Source organism: Toxorhynchites rutilus, chromosome 3 (genome assembly GCF_029784135.1).
Source record: "Toxorhynchites rutilus septentrionalis strain SRP chromosome 3, ASM2978413v1, whole genome shotgun sequence".
Lineage (NCBI taxonomy): Eukaryota > Metazoa > Arthropoda > Insecta > Diptera > Culicidae > Toxorhynchites > Toxorhynchites rutilus.
In genome coordinates, this window is record NC_073746.1 from 148,886,155 (window position 1) to 148,898,787 (window position 12,633).

The window sequence follows — 12,633 nt, forward strand, 5'->3', positions numbered from 1 at the left end:
AACTCATGCGACACCTACATTAGAGTTCAGAACCACAAAAGTGATGATGTTTGTTTATTCTACGCACTGAAAAGCAAGATTCGGTCGTGATTATTCATTTTATTTCTATTTAGATTTATTTCAACCATTAAATGTATTCAGTATATGGTAAGAAAGTTAGGACTTTGTATATTTACCATGATTTCAACACGCGATTGGACCAAAGTCATTGATAATCTGCGAAAATTTTGAGTTTGATAATGCATACAGGTTATGAATACTGTGGATAATGGTGATGAAATCGATATCATATTAAGTTGGATTATATCATTGATAATGTAAGGGCCGATACAAGAAGGATTTGCAGTATGTTTAGTGCAACACATGCTACTCATCGTTTATCTAGTTGAAAAAAAAAATAAAGTTATGACACTTATACCAAGCCATTCTTCAAAATATACATTCCACATTGTAAAATGGCGATTTTCTAACCTTTTTAGCGTAGAAAGATTACGTGAAACCGGGAAATTTGAAGATAAATTCTGATTTTTCTTAAAAAATTTAACGACCAAAAAAACAAAACATCATCATTTTACTCGCTACGCCATCTGGTTGTAAATCTAACGTAAATTCGTCAATAGCATCAGTTCCTGTTCTGCTTTCGCATGGAACAATCATGAAAAATTGCCACATTACGAAAAAAAAGAAATTAATTTTATGCAAGGTTATAAGACTTTATTTCGTTTTCACCGTGAAATGGCGCCTTCAATTTCTATTCTGCGCATGGAGTGATCATGAAAAATCTCGTGTTATTCTCACGAAAACAAAAATGAATCATGTATCAAACATCTTCAGTTGCTTTTACAAGGCCACTCAAATTCCATCGGATCTTTCCGGGACCACCAACAAGTTCGAAAGAGTTGAGTTTTATATTAATAACAATTCCATACTTATACTCATTCAACCATACACTAACAAGAAAAACTATCAGCAATCTTTCAAAATATTCATTCATTCATTCAAGTAGAATTGATTCAGATGCAATTTCAAATAAATGATTACCGAGCCAACGGTAGTCCTACGTCTACCTTGCGGTTATATCACAGATATTCTTGTTTTTTATATCGCATAACACTGTCAAAATCATTCGTCTTCCTAAGCTCGAAGCCGCCAGACGGTTTTATATCGTTATCGTCCATCGTTGAAGTGATACCGTTATTTTCGTGGCTGGTGAAGTGAGTGTTGGACACTAACGGGATTCCCTGTGAATTCATTGAAGCAGACACAACAAGCGAGAGGAAGGAACCCTGCACGCGAGCGCTGTGTGCTGGTGTGTTATCGCCGTAGCACCGTCTTCGACATCATCACCGCGTGGTGCGATACACGGGTTCAGCTGTACCGAACGATCAACACGCAGCACCGTTATAAATAATCCGCACTGGTGTGCATAATAAGTATACTGAAATTAATAGGTTAAGGTTATTAGGTTAAGGTTAATTATAAAAAAAAATTGCAAAAATTATAAGAAAGTGTACATCTGCCATTTTAAATGGCAGAAGGGGAAGAAAGCGTTGACATGGATATCGAATCCACTGTCTCCCCCTCCCCAGCTACGGGTGCTGGGAAGTCGCTTAAACGCGTTCCCCCCTCAGAAGATGTCTCTTCACAGGAAGAGTTAACTCACCTCAACAAGCCTCCCTCAAGAAAATTTGCAAACCTTTCCTCTTCACCCCCTCATTCTCCCGCTCCCGTTTCCGCTCAACTCACGAACTTGCCTCCCAGCCCTACTGATCCCGCTCCCGCTCAACAATCGACCTCGACCTCCCCCTCAGTTGCTTCCTCTCCTCGTGTCAAGGTCTATCCAGAAGATTCACCTGGAGCTGGCCCATGGGTTGTTTTTTTCCGGCCCAAACCGAACGGAAAATCCATCAATGTCATTCAGGTTTCGAAAGATCTGGCAAGATATTATTCCTCCGTGGTCGAAATCTCTAAGGTTAGACCGAACAAACTGCGTGTTGTCGTGAGTGATCGGAAACACGTAAATGCAGTTGTGATCGACGAGAGATTCTCCCTAGAGTATCGTGTCTACGTGCCGTCCCATGACGTAGAAATCTCGGGGGTGATAACTGAAACGGGTCTGACGTGTGAAATGATAAAGGAAGGAGTTGGTAAATTTAAAAGACTCCCATTGGTGGGCGTTAAAATTTTGGACAGCCGCCAACTAGGGAAAGTATCCCAAGAAGAGGGAAAAACTAAATTCACGCAGTCAGACTCGTTTCGAGTAACTTTTGCTGGTTCCGCTCTACCTGACTACGTCATGGTGGGCAAATTGAGATTGCCTGTGCGACTCTTCGTGCCAAAGCCCATGACTTGCCAAAAATGCAAGTCAGTTGGTCACACTTCAGATTATTGTGCCAACAAGGAGCGCTGTGCCACTTGCGGAGAGCAACATGAGGGGAAATCCTGCAGTGCGACTGAGCATAAATGTCCATATTGCGGGGGATCCCCACACGAGCTCTCAGTTTGTGAAACTTACAAGAGTCGCTGGGAGAAACAGAAGCGCTCTTTGAAGGAAGCCTCGAAACGCACTTTTGCGGATATTTTAAAGGGCGCTTCTCCATTGGCCCAACAACAACAACCAATCATCACACAAAATGTCTTCGCCACGTTGCCCGTTGACGAAATGGAAGCGGACACAGCTAACGGGGGCACACCGTTCATTTTCCAAGGGAATCCCCGGCGCAAAAATGTGACCACTCCCAAAGTTCAAGGACAAGCCCCTCCGGTTATACCTCCTGTTAGCATGCCTAAAAAATCGAGTGCAGCGGACAAGCAAAATCAGGTTCCTCCTGGCTTCCGTGGGAATAGTTCACCTTCGAACGACCCAGCACTCGAGGGGACATCAAAAACCCCAAATGTCCCTATTTTTCCGTCCAGCTCAACTCCCCAATCGGGATTTATAAAGTTGACTGACCTTCTGGCTCAAATCTTCACAGGCTTTAATGTTTCCGACTCCATCAGAACCATTGTCATTTCAATGCTTCCAGTATTAATGACAATTTTGCAACAATTGATACAAACATGGCCCCTCCTTGCAATGATTATCTCTCTTGATGTCTAATTCAAATAGAGAAGTCGGAGATATCACTGTTTTACAGTGGAATTGTCGTAGTCTTATCCCTAAATTGGATACATTCAAATTTTTAATTCATAACTTCAATTGTGACGTTTTTGCTCTGTCCGAAACTTGGCTTTCTTCGCGAGATGATATCTCTTTCCACGATTTTAATATTATACGCTTGGACCGTGTTGACAGATACGGAGGGGTGCTATTGGGGATCAATAAGTGCCACTCATTTTTTCGAATTGATCTTCCACCTATTGGAGGGATCGAAGCTGTTGCTTGTCATGCAAACATCAGAGGCAAAGACCTTTGTATTGTCAGCTTGTATTGGCCTCCGAGAGCTGCGGTTAGCCGCAAGCAACTTGTTGACATGTGCTCACTCCTTCCTGAGCCACGATTGATCTTGGGAGACTTCAACTCTCACGGAACTGCCTGGGGGGAACCGTACGACGATAATCGTTCATCGTTGATATATGACCTTTGTAACAGCTTCAATATGACCGTTTTGAACACTGGGGAAACAACACGTGTACCTAAACCTCCTGCTAAACCAAGTGCTCTTGACCTCTCGCTTTGCTCGAATACACTATCGTTAGATTGCAAGTGGAATGTAATCCAGGACCCCAACGGCAGTGACCACTTGCCAATCAAAATTTCCATCACCATTGGTTCGAATTCTTCTGAATCTATAAACATGGCATATGACCTCACAAGACACATTGACTGGAAAAAATATGCGGACGCAATTGCTCTAGCCATCAATTCCAGAGATGGTTTGCCTCCATTGGAGGAGTATAACTTCCTTTCTAGTTTGATATATGACAGCGCGGTTCGTGCTCAAACGAAACCCATCCCAGGCTCCACTTTTTGTCAAAGGCCTCCCAATCCATGGTGGGATAGCCAATGTTCCAAGCTTTATCAGGATAAATCGAACGCATTTAAAGCTTTTCGGAAACGTGGAACCATTGAGAATTTTCAAACGTATTTGGACCTTGAAAATCAATTTAAAAACTTGATCAAAGGGAAAAAACGTGCTTATTGGCGAAATTTCGTGGGAGGTTTGTCACGAGAAACGTCAATGAAAAAATTATGGAAAGTGGCTCGAAACATGAGAAATCGCTCTTCATCGAATGAAAGCGAAGAATATTCACATCGATGGATTTTTAATTTTGCACGGAAGGTTTGTCCCGATTCCGTTCCTGTGCAAAAAATTGTTCGAGATATACCACAAGATAGGTGCGATCTTTATTCCGAGTTTTCGATTGTAGAATTCTCTCTTGCTCTCCTTTCTTGTAACAATTCGGCTCCAGGAACGGATAGAATTAAGTTCAACTTGTTAAAAAACCTCCCTGATGTGGCGAAACATCGCTTGTTGAATTTATTCAATCGGTTTCTGGAGCATAATATTGTTCCAGATGATTGGAGACAAGTGCGAATTATAGCTATTCAAAAACCCGGAAAACCCGCGTCCGACTTCAATTCGTACCGCCCAATAGCAATGCTGTCTTGTATACGGAAATTGTTGGAGAAAATGATCTTGTTTCGCCTTGATCGATTGGTTGAAACGAATGGCCTACTCTCAGATACACAATATGGGTTCCGCAGGGGCAAGGGGACGAATGATTGTCTTGCGTTGCTTTCTTCAGAAATTCAAATGGCTTACGCCGAAAAAAAACAAATGGCTTCAGTATTCTTGGACATAAAGGGGGCCTTTGATTCTGTTTCAATAGAGGTTTTGTCAGACATTACACTCTCGGGGTCTGCCGCCTCTGTTGAATAATATGTTATATAACATGCTTTGTGAGAAACAGTTGAACTTTTCTCACGGGGATTCGACAGTAAATCGGGTGTCCTACATGGGCCTCCCCCAGGGCTCATGTTTAAGCCCCCTTTTGTACAACTTCTATGTAAGCGACATCGACAATTGTCTTACACAAAATTGCAGCCTAAGACAACTTGCAGATGACGGAGTGGTGTCTGTCGTAGGATCAAACGAATCCGACCTGCAAGGACCCTTACAAGATACTTTGAACAATTTTTCAACCTGGGCCATTGGGCTAGGGATCGAATTCTCCACGGAGAAAACAGAGATGGTGGTTTTTTCTAGGAAGCATAGACCAGCAAAACCAAAGCTTCAACTTTTGGGTAAACCGATCACTCATGCTATGTCATTCAAGTATCTTGGGGTCTGGTTCGACTCCAAATGTACTTGGGGGCCCATATTAGGTATCTGAGTAAAAAATGTCAACAAAGAATAAACTTTCTCCGTACAATTACCGGCACATGGTGGGGAGCCCATCCCGAAGATCTTATAATGTTGTATCGAACAACTATTCTCTCAGTGATGGAGTATGGCAGTTTCTGTTTTAAATCAGCTGCCAAAACACATCTCATTAAACTCGAGCGAATTCAGTATCTTTGTCTCCGTATTGCGTTGGGATGTATGCCCTCAACGCATACCATGAGTCTCGAGGTTTTGGCAGGCGTACTCCCACTAAAAGATCGCTTCAATTTATTATCTCTTCGGTTCCTCATCCGGTGTAAGGTTATGAACCCATTGGTGATCGGAAATTTTGAGCAGCTTATCGAGCTAAATTTTCATTCAGGATTCATGAGCTCATATCATGAATTCATCTCCATGCAGGTTGATCCTTCTTCGTATACTCCCAACCGTGTTTGTTTTCCTGACTACATCAATTCCTCTGTACATTTTGATCTGTTCATGAAGGAGAAAATCCATGGAATTCCAGATTATCATCGATCGGGGATCGTTCCTACGATCTTCAATGCAAAGTATGGGCGTGTCAATTGTGATAATATGTACTTTACTGATGGGTCCTCTATGAATGAGTCCACAGGATTTGGAGTGTTCAACGAAATTTTTAGCACCTCCCACAGTCTTCAGAATCCTTGCTCTGTGTATATTGCTGAATTGGCAGCAATACATTGGGCGCTGGACAGCGTCGCCTCACGACCTGTTGAACACTATTACATTGTAACGGATAGTCTTAGCTCTGTCGAAGCTATCCGTTCAGTGAGGCCGGAAAAGCACTCGCCGTACTTCCTTGAGAGAATACGAGAAATTTTGAGTGCTTTAACCAGACGCTGTTATGTCATTACCTTTGTCTGGGTCCCTTCACATTGCTCAATTCCGGGTAATGAGAGGGCTGACTCATTAGCAAAGGTAAGTGCAATTGAAGGCGATATTTATCAGCGTCAAATCGCTTTCAATGAATTTTATTCTTTAGTCCGTAAAAATACCATCGCTAACTGGCAACGTAAGTGGAACGAAGATGAATTGGGTCGGTGGCTTCACTCGAAAGTCTGGACTTAAGTCGGGACTTTATTCGCACCTTCTCTCGTCTCATGTCCAATCACTGTTCGTTAGACGCGCTACTCTTTCGTTTTAATCTTGCCGATGGCAATATCTGTGCTTGTGGCCAAGGTTACCACGACATCGAACACGTTGTTTGGTCGTGCGAGGAGTATCTTGTTGCCAGATCGAATTTAGAAAACTCTCTTCGGGCTAGAGGAAGGCAGCCCAATGTGCCGTTGAGATATATGTTGGCTCGGTTAGACCTTGATTACATGTCCCAAATATATGTCTTCCTAAAAGCTATCGATCTTCGTGTGTGAGTGTCCTTATATCCTTATATTCTCCTTTTCCTTTTCCTTCGCGAGAAATCAAATCCCTTCTTACTAACAATAGAATAAGGTGAGATGTAAATACATGTTAGATATAAGATAGGCTTAAGAATTGAGTATGATGAATGTGAGTGCGAATGTGAGTGTGAACATTGTCAACATATCCTTATATCCCATCCTTTTCCTGAAACAAAATGTCACCCTTCTAAACTCGAGCAAGCCGCGAGTAATCGGTTTTCTACTTCATTAACATTAGAATTAATAAAAAATGTTTATGTATACTTGTAACTATACAGATAGGAGTTTGGCTCCTTTAAACTTATGTAACTAAGCCTGTAAAAATAAACGATTTAATAAAAAAAAACACTGTCAAAATTCTGAAAAAATCGCATATATCGTAGAAACACATTTAAATACGAATTAGAGTAGTAGTGAATCTCTAAATCTTCCAACTTTTTTTTTAATATTTCAAGTTATTTTTAGTACTCAAATTTTTGATGAAAATATTTTTAATAGTATTACTCGATACACTATAGTAAGATACACTTCCAGTATTTTTTTTCTAATTTTTATCTCGAAGCTATCGAGAATGGCATGAAAAACATTGAAAAGTACGTTTTTTTACCATAAAATGATGAACCTCATAAGGGTTCAAACAAATAGTAAAAATTTCTTATCTATTACCATATGCAATATATTCCATAGAGAGGGGGATTTGATTTAGGGCACTTTTTACTTCCATACCCGACCAGGTCCATTACACCCAAACTTGCGTTGACAGGAAACCATTTCATCATCGGCAGAAAAAATGGTTTTCCGTGTGCTGAAGGATGAAATAAACAATAAAAAGACCATTTTTCAAAAGCTTTAAAATGTTTGTATGTATGGGAGCCTACATCTCTTTCTCTCAGACTGAACGTCAGCTTGGGATTGTACACAAAAAAGTACAAACGATGTCAACGGGGACCGTACCAAGGCAGGCTGGAATGCAAGGCTGTTGTACACGACCACGCTTCCACATAGCCACTGCTGCTGTTGCATAAATGCGTGATAATATTGCACCTCATTATAAAATGAAGTTGGAAAGTGTTCTCTAAGAGTAAAAAGGAGAGTATAAACGAGAATCTATATCTTTCTCGGTCTGTACCGTGTATGTGCCAAGGTATGCGAAAAGCTTTAATGCGTGCTTATTTGCAATGTGTCTCTTGTTTCACTCGCTTATGTTGCTCTTATATTGTCATTGCATAGATATTATACAAATAATATACCAAAATGGGAGAGTAGCACATTTTCTGTTATTTTTAAGTTCATTTAATTGTGCACACTATCATGCCGCGGGTTCGGGTTCGATTCCCGTTCTGACCGGGGGATTTTTCGTCAAAGAAAATTTTTCCGATACATTTGTGGCAGAACCCCCTATATACTATTTTTTGACGCTGATAGCCGTTGACAAATTGTGCCAATGTTGGTTGCATCTCGGTGCGACGTCCAATGGTCTCGTACCACAAGTAATGGAGAATCTTCAACTATTTTGGTTTAGAGTATATCAGCATATGCTGGATATCGATTTATGCGTCCACAGCTGGAACAACCGCTGGATACGTCCGCTTCCGCGGGTGGTCGGCATAGGAATCCCCTTCGACTGCAATTGATTTTTTGATGGAATTGGTTACGACACTAACCACATTCAATCCATTTAACGAACCCTATCGTGGTCATGTGAGCGGTCCTGTTTATGTTGTGGCTTCTGAAATTGTGTGCTCTGCATGTTCGGCATGGGGTAATGGTTTGTCTTTGCATTCGGTTGAGCATTCCGGTGACAGGATGTCAGCATGTGTGTGTGTGTGTCCGATTTCTAAACCATTAGGCCAGTCTACAGCGGTCATCCTGGATATGGTGAAACAACTCGATTGCAACGCATTCCTTCAACCTGGATTTGGATGATTACACCGGTTATGTGGTTTTCCGATATAAATGCGACTCCAGCTGTGACGGTGGATTGCCTTTCGGATCCTGAGAAGCGTTGCGCATGTATTTTTCAAGCAATTGAAATTACGCTTGGAACGGTAAATAATTGGGTCAATTTTGCGTTTGGATTTAATGGCATTCTATTTTCGGAATTATGGCGTTTTACGCTTCGTTACGGAATTGTATGAAATACTAACATTTGGCATATCAGTCACCGCTTCATTTGTTTGTAATGTATATTATTGAATTAGCTAGGGTGCAAAATATATTCCATTTTTCGTTGTAAAATCGTGGAAAATTTCTGCATGGAATGTGCGAAAATTTTTGATAACACCTATTATATTAACACATATTCCATCGTTGATTGATTTCTGGAACGAAATTGCACTAAATTTTCATATCGGAACAAAGAATTCGCCAAATTCATGCAAATTTGCGTTTGTCGCACACTTCAAAACGTTTCCTTTTTACGACTTCATTACCGCTAATATACAAAGCGATAAATGAGCATCGATATGAATATTGATGAGTTTTGCAGCATGCATAAAAACGTAATCACCGTTCGCTGGTTGCAGTTCCACAACAAAACGTTCTTCGTCTTGGGAGAATTCTTGGCAGCCGAAACCAGCGCTGGAATGTGTTGGTGGCCTCCTTGAAAATGAAGACCTTGTAGAAACAGAAGGATCCCCATTCTTGAAAAAACCGCCAAAGTATTGACGTGACATATTTATAGCGATATTATGTTGCATCAATAACACTTTCAGTTAAACTGCAATGCCATGTCAGTGCTCAGGAGATGAGTTGCAATTATAATATGTCCCATGTGATCACTTGTTTTTGTTTCATAAATATTTTAAATATTATCCATATTGATCTCCGTGATTTTTCGACTAATTAGTTTCATAATTTACTCTTACGTTATAGGAAACATAAGACTCATTTTCTTTACCCGCAACATCCGACACTTGTGCGATCCACCTCGAGGGTGCTCCTCCGTAGTGATTGCGCCCGTTGAAGCGCTACCGTGTCCACGATTTATGATGTCGGCGCGATATTATGCTAATAGACTCATTAAAGGGTAGTTCAAGAAATTAACATGATAAAAACAGTAAACAAAAACTTACCATTCTACCCGTCCGCCGGTGACGGAGGAGTATGACGTTGCTGGGGTCGTAACCGCAACCGCTCGTTGTCGGCATGTACTCAATTGAATGATAAATTTTGCCGAGAAGTGCGTGTCCAGCCATGTGAAACACAACTAAAAGTCAGTTTATAATGTTGCACTCCGGCCGACCCCGGAGGCTCAATGAACCGAAAAAGTATGAGATAATTTATGCCACCGTTGGCGAACCGAAGTCTTCGATACTGGTCCTGCTGATGCTGCTGTCGAGTCTAATGAATATGGCAAGGTCCAAAGATTTCACCCATTTTTTTCGCAGCCCATTTTCTACCGTATCACGCTATTCAATTGCTAATGGAAGCCTATACGTATCGAAGGATGAACATGCAATGAATATGCTAAATCCGACACATTTTTCCTCTGGAGATAGTTTCCTGTTATAATGATAGAGCCGAGGGAAACACAGCCGGTGCCAATAAGTGGAAAGTGGATGGGAAACAACACTGGTTGCATACAAATTGGTTCCTGGCGCAGAAGGAAACCAATGCTTGGGGACGTTGAGAGTTCCATCGGAAGGAGGAACGTGTCTGAAATGTCCATTAATACACCAAAGTTGCTTATCGCACGTACACGTTTGGCTTTGCGTGAATTTCGGCTGACCAGCTGGGTAGATGGGTATTGTTATGCAGATTTGTTAGTTTTATCCACAAATAGATCGACCAAATTATTGTGAACATGCTCCGACAATTCATCTCGATTTCAATGCAAGCATTGCTCTGTTGAGGAGAGCGTAACGATTTTCTCTTTGATTTAGCGATACTTACGATTGAAATGAGATGAAATAATAACTGATAAGAAATTTAGAAATTGCACCAGATTCTTGGATAACGTACAATGACACACTACTCTAACATGAATTTCCACATAAAGTCTGTTCTATTTAGATTATACCCGTGCGAAATTTCCAATTTCGTCAAGAGGAAATAAAGTAAAAAATTGATATTTGAACATATATTTTTCCATGTACTTTATAAGTTTTATACAAAAATACAAGAAAAATTATACCTCTGCTTTTCTGGTGGACTTTCGAACTTTTCGCTGAATACCTCCCTTAATTTTCTGCACAGTGACATTGTCAACCGTATCTGCCATCTTTTACACCACTTTTTCATTTCAGATTGTTTTATTATAATCCTTTCCATTACGCTTGACAACTGTGCAATATTTTTCAATCGGAAGTAAATCTGGAAAATTTGGTGGATTGCTAGTTTTTTTTCTATAAAATCAGTAATATTCCGCTTATACTTTTCTATGACATTCCGGCTGTAATGAAAACCATCGTATGATCGAATGAACTGCTAAATAATCTTCTGAAGATACTTCTACTTGTATAGTTGTCCATTCATAGTTGCTCCAGTGATGTAAACCTTGCTTTCCGCAACAACAGGTATCTTTCCAAATCATCAACCTGCGTTCGAATTTATTTGCGAAGACAAATTTGAACATACCCTGAGTAAGGGTATGATAAGGCAATATTTTTTACCTGGGATTTGTCCAGAGTCCATTTTTACACATGTTTCAACGTTCATTAAAATACATCCCTTGTATTTGGTCAGAACTTGGTCGCACAGTTTCCTTGCACTGTTTTTGGCAACCAGGATCTCTTTCAGCGTTCTGTCATTTTTTTTAGTAAAAAAAAGGGAGCTGTGAATTAATTTGACAACATTGCGTACAAGTGCAAGGTTGCCGTGCGAACTTACTCGAAATTATGCCGACGATGTAAGTTTCTACGATACTTTCGGACGCGAACGATGTTGAATCGATGTGTGGTTTGTTTTAATACATCTATACCATTGATAATCAGTCGCCCGTAAATCGCTCGCTCGAAAAGTAGTACAGGCAAACCGCATAAAAAAATCATAAAAAGCTTCACCAGTAGCTTTAAAAAAATCGTGTTCGGTACACAAATTGAAAAAAAAACTTTTGCGATAAATAGGGACCGCATTAAGTTTCCCCAAAGAAAATAATTCAATTCCACACCGTTTACCGTTCGATTTATGTGCGTGTCTCTGCATGTCGAAACTTGTTGCTGTTAGAAATCATGTCATGCGCAACTTTTTTATTGATGGAATGATTTGAGTAGAGGATAATTTAGACGCAACTATTCTTTTTTCGCACTGAAATGCATATAAAAAATAAAAAATAAAACTGAATGGACGATAACTTCGTCAACAGAAAACCGCACAAAAAATAGCACCAAAAAAAATCGCACAAAAAACCGTACAAAAACAGGTTTTCCAGTATAGAAGAATTCTAGTCTAGAAGTTTTAAAAAAAATCAATTTTTTTTCCTTCATATTTCTGTATTTTAGGCATTCACGAATATACCCTAGAAAGGACTTATCGAGCCATTTTAGTGATGCGGTACCTAACCTGGTACGGCCATAACAATGAGCTTCATACGCGTTTTTCTCGAAACTAAAGGGTGTGTCACATCAAATTGCATCACGGAAAAAACGCTGTCGAAATTCGCCCAGTAGACCGATCCTTTTGAAAATTTTAGACAGTAAAATAAAAACTATCAAACAACTTTTGGCATTTTCTTTTTATTCATACTTCGAGCCCAAGCCCGTATGCTCGCACCTTCCTCTTTACCCCGTCCATAAGGTTCTGTACAACGTCAGGTTGTAGTTTTTTTTTGAACAGAAATCCATTTTCTCTTGAAGTCCGCTTCCGATTTGACAACTTTTGGGTTCTTCCGGAGGGCCTGCTTCATAATCGCCCAATATTTCTGTATT